Genomic DNA, 5,643 nt, shown 5'->3' on the forward strand with positions numbered 1-5,643 from the left:
TATATATATATATATATATATAACATTGGTACCAAGTTCTTTCATTGAACTTGGTAGTGAGGTGGCCAAATCTGCCCCCTACATCATGCCTCGAAGATGGAGCCTCTTTTTTAGAGTAGGTGAATAGTGAGTGAGACTCTATCTTCGAGGCGTAATGTAGGGGCTAGATCTGACCATGTTATAACATTGGTACCAAGTTCTTTCATTGAACTTGGTAGTGAGGTGGCCAAATCTGCCCTCTACATCATGCCTCGAAGATGGAGCCTCTTTTTTAGAGTAGGTGAATAGTGAGTGAGACTCTATCTTCGAGACGTGATGTAGGTGTAGGCATCGAAAATTACCTATAGGTCTCCACGAACAGCTCAGTGTTAAAGAACGACAATGAACATCACTATCTGGTTCACAGGAGTTCGACTGATGCCGGTGAACGCTTGAAGTGAACCGACGAACTACGTGAACTGATAGGATTTCGGAATAACGAAGACACGGGCTAATCGAGAACCCTGTGATGTTTACAAAAGGAACAACGCCCTTCGTGTCTCATTCATTCTACAGATAATCTAACCATTGGAACTGATAGAATTCTTCGTCAGACTTCCAACGCATTTGGAATCACTCAGATCCGAGTTCAGACAAAGAAGTTACAGCGAAAACAGTCAAACGGGCATTGAAAAAATTATCCCGTTGTGGTAATACTAAGAAGAGCAAATATCTCGCTTTTATCGAGATAGGCGCTTCAAGTTTCTAGATCTCCTCGCGGATCGACGAAGCTCTGGATCAGATCTGATTGCCAGGTAGTCCACGGATATCGACGTCCCCGTCACAGGCTAAAGATCCACGCAAGCAAGAGACGACGAACGGATCTTGTGTTTATTTTTAAGAAAGTTCTAATCTTTATTTCTTTGTTGTTTGAATTCATTTGTAACGTTTAAAGTTTTAATGAAATCAATGATGAAGGCAACTTTCGACGAAAACAAACTGGCGATCACAGTAGGAGCCAACGGCCCCGTTACCGAGGCCGTCGTGACGCAACCGGCCTTCAAGATCCGGGTGAACGAAGAGATCGAATACGAGTTCGATCAACAGAAGTTTGAAGAGTACCTCTCTTCCTCCTCCTCCAGATCCGCCTCTCCAAACAGGCGCATGAAGAAGAGATCGAATACGAGTTCGATCAACAGAAGTTTGAAGAGTACCTCTCTTCCTCCTCCTCCAGATCCGCCTCTCCAAACAGGCGCATGAAGAAGAGATCGACCAAGAGTGCTCGCGGGCCCTCAGGATCGAAGATCCGAGATCCCCTCACCGTTATTGCACCTACTCCCCGCGACGCTCCTATGGCGTCTAACGTAGTCGAAGCTACAGATCCAGATCTCCCTTCCGCCGTAAAGTCAACTGTTGAAGGTGTTCCAACCTTGTCAAAGAGGGCGCAATCAATGATGAAGGCAACTTTCGATGAAAACAAGCTGGCGACCACAGTGGGAGCCAACGGCCTCGCTGCCGAGGCCGTCGTGACGCAACCGGCTTTCAAGATCCGGGTGAACGAAGAGATTGAATACGAGTTCGATCAACAGAAGTTTGAAGAGTACCTCTCTTCCTCCTCCTCCAGATCCGCCTCTCCAAACGGGCGCAGGAAGACTTCATCTTCCAAGAGTGCTCGTGGGCCCTTCGGATCGAAGATCCAAGATCCCCTCGCCGCCGTTGCACTTACTCACCGCGACGCTCCAATGGCGTCTAACGTGGTCGAAGTTGCAGATCCAGATTTCCCTTCCGCCGCGAAGTCAACTGCTGGAGGTGTTCCAACCTTGTCGAAGAGGGCGCGCCAAAGACGGCGTCAACGCCTTGCGCGACAGTTGGCCAAGGCCGCAGAATCGATGGACGGGATCCGCTACAATGAGGATCTAAAGTCCATACAGTGCCAGGTGCAACAACGGCGAACGACCAACTCCTCCTCCAAGACAGAAACGAACGAATGGGTTCGTGTCAAGAGGACTCACTCAACCCTCGAAGAGCGAATCAAGAAACGCCGCGCATTGCTTGCGCATGCCCGAGCCCTTCTGCAGAAAGCGGAAGAGATGCAGAATGAAGAGACGGTCAAGAAGCCGTCAAAACACAAGCAGGTGTGTGTGCCAAAGGCAAGACCGGCGCCTAAGACAAAAATGGACGGAGTTGCCGTCCAACCTTATTCAAATCAAGATCCCGTTTCCCCTGCTCCCGCACCTTCGGTAGAGCCAGGTAAGAACATGGGTCCTCCAAGATCCAAAGTTCCTTTAAAAGGTCGCCTCGGTCCTTTACCAGAAAATCGAGGTAAGGCACCTGTCAAGGAGCGATTGGGACCGTTGAAAGGTCCCCAAACAACAAACCAGACTGGGGGTCGTGCTAATCCCCCCAAGAAAGATAACAAAGGGAAAGCCCATGTTACCGACCGCATTGGATTACGGGTCGAAGTTCAAGAGCCCGTTAAGTTTTCACGCTCGCAAAAGCGTAGACTTGAACGAGCGACTTTTGAAAACACTAATAAAGCGTCATATCCCCAGAGGGAAACACATTTGTCTGATGATGATTGTGTTATACCTGGGAAGTCATGCCAACACTCTATGGGTTGCTCCAGTTATCAAACTGATGAGTTGTACTATAGAGCTGGGGGTGCGAGTAAGTCTTGGAAACAAGATGCTCGAGACACGGAACTTCACTGCCCGTGCGCCAACATCATCAGGGCGGTGTTGTCAGAATGCTGCTGTTCTAAAACCCCAAGGAGAGTTTGACGCTTTAGCCCAGATCAGTTTGCCGAAATGTCCCAGCGTATGACTCGATTGCGATCGGGGACCAATAGGCGAAGGAATTACCAAAGGATGCAAAAGGGACTTCCTTTGGAAGAGGAGGTGTCAGATGCCGGTTCAGACTCCTACTTGGCTATAGCATCCGACGACACGGCGTCTAGTGCAGGACAGCCCTACGAATCACTTATGATCAGCGCCGAACAAGTAAGCAAGATGCTTGAAGAGGCCCTGACTAAGCAGAAGGAAGCTTTCAAATTCGAGATGGAGATGGCCATGCAGTAGATGAGAGAGATGCATGACCAGCAAATCGCGGCACTGATAACTCACCAAGGAGAACCCAGTCGTCGCAATAATCCGAATCAAGAGGAGAATGAACGGGAAGAAGATAATGCTAACATGAATATCCCTCCCGTCAACAACGACAATGGAGGTGGTCCTGTAGATGATAATGCCAAAGAAGACCACGTTACCTCTCCCCAAAGCCACTCGAAGATAGAAACGAGTGAAGGAAGGACTTGGAGAGCAAAATCAACGCGTTGATGAATGCCCAAGAAGTGAAGAGGTCCGGCATACCATGTCCATACCCAAGGGAGTGGGAACCAATTCCATATCCGGAAAAGTTCAATTTAATCAACTTTACACCGTTTGATGGAAAGGGTTCCCCTACCCAACACTTAATATATTTTAAGTCCCACTTAGGAATAATCTCCGGGAATGAACCCTTAATGGTGCAGTCATTTGTTGGCACTCTTCGCGGAGCGGCCTTTGATTGGTATCGACGCCTCAAGCCGGGGAGTATCAGCAGTTGGGACGACATGGAGGACATGTTTCTAACAAACTTTTTCGACGACGACACCGAGATCTCAATCGGCACTCTATTTGATGAGAAGCAGAAGAATGGGGAGACAGTCAAAAACTTCGTGAAGAGATTCCGAAATAAAGCAATGAATTACAGGGATTCGGTCAGTGAAGATTTCATCCTCGAGACCTGTCATAATAACCTTTCATTGGACATCCTTGAAGCCATGGGAATGGCACCGCCAAAGACCTGGAAGGATTTGAAGGTGCGAGGAGAACGAGCCGAACGATTCCTTAAAAGGAAGAAGGCGGAAAGGGGCCAAATAGCAAATAATGCTCTCCTTGAAAACAACAAGATCAAGCTACCACCTATCGTCAATCAGGAGGAAGCTGACAATACTGCGGATCCGAAGTACTGCGCATATCAAAGGAGGATCCTTCATCCCACCAAGGCGTGCTTTACTTTAAAGAACAGCCTCCAGACCTTGGTTGAAGCCGGCGTTATATCGCTCAATTAAGTCAAAACAAGACTCCAAAGAGTATACGAGTATAAACTGTTTCTCAATCCTCCAACAGGTGCAAGAGGTTAAACTGTTCCCTGCATACTCCAATAGGTATATGAGTCTAAACTGTTTCCCACTTTTGACGGGAAGTTCCTGGAGGATATTATGCTAATATTCTTAAGGATAACCCGGTCAGGTAACTGAGAATAATGTCCGAACCTGTTCCGCAGAGGAAGCTGGGGGTGGACGATTTATGTAACGGGAAGTTCCTAGAGAATCATATATTCTTAAGGATAACCTGAACATGCGATTGAGGATAACGTACTCCTCGTTACACCCAGTTTTGCAAGAAAGCTGGGGGTGGATAATTCGTGTAACGAGAGGTTCCCAAAAGAATGTTAATATTCTTAGGGATAACCCAATCATTGTAGAAATGATGAATAAGAAATTCTTGCTCGAATTCAGAACGTTGGAACGTTTCTTCTTATTATCAAAATTCTCTAACTCTTATGAGTTATTTTTGTGAGATGAGATCCAATCCTCTGATAGGTTAATCTTTCCTCACCAAACCATCTGCTGATCAAACTAATTGACGGTGGATCCACCAACATTTCCATCTGCCAGTCATTGGCATTTCTCAGACTCAACATGTTAGGTCATGATCACCTAGCATTAAAGTGATAATACGAGTTGGCACTTTCTTTGCTACATGTATTCCACTTTCTTTGTTTTCAGGTCAAACCTATAAAAGTTAGGGCCAAAGCCAAAGTCCCCTCTCGATTCCTTCCATGAACGAGAGGTCCACTTTCAAAAAATTGAGCAATCAAATCTATAAAAGTTAGGATTGTTCCAAATCTCACTTAGTCAAACCTACAGATAGTTGAGACTAAGACCGAGTCATTCTTTTTCGATAAACGAAAGACTTCCATCTTTTCCTTTTTCAGCCAAACCTATTCAATAAATGAGGGATTCTTTGGGTTCAAGTGACCAATCCTATAAAAGTTAGGGCCGTTTGAACTTTTCCGATTCTCGGAGTGGAGATCCCACTCTTAGTTTCATCTTTTCGGATTCTGGGGGTGGAGATCCCACCTTGAGTTTCCTTTCCGACTGTAGATAGAATATAAAATTCTTCCTCTTCAGTCCCGGGAGATAGAATATAAAATTCTTCCTCTCCCGTTTCCCAATCCGTCTTTATTCTGACAAAAGACACAATTCCCAACTTCCAATCCGAGCACTTGATGCACGGGGAATTTTATCTCAACTCCTAAATAGAGATAAGTCTACGCCTAACACGCGTTGCCGGTTTAGTCTTTCACTAATTGAAAAAGACACCAGAATCCAGTCTGGGGAATTTTATCCCGAAGCCTAAGTAGGGATAAGTCAACGCTTAACCCGCGTTGCTGGGTGGTTCGTTCCCGTAAAAATGACCGAGTCTACGTATTCAGCATCGTAGCAACAAAAATCCATGCCTTTTATGCATGGGGAATTTTATCCCGAATCCTAAGTAGGGATATGTCAACCCCTAACACGCGTTGCCGGTTAGTCTTTGACCATAAAAAGGACAAAAG

Source organism: Asparagus officinalis, chromosome 6, assembly GCF_001876935.1.
Source record: "Asparagus officinalis chromosome 6, Aspof.V1, whole genome shotgun sequence".
Lineage (NCBI taxonomy): Eukaryota > Viridiplantae > Streptophyta > Magnoliopsida > Asparagales > Asparagaceae > Asparagus > Asparagus officinalis.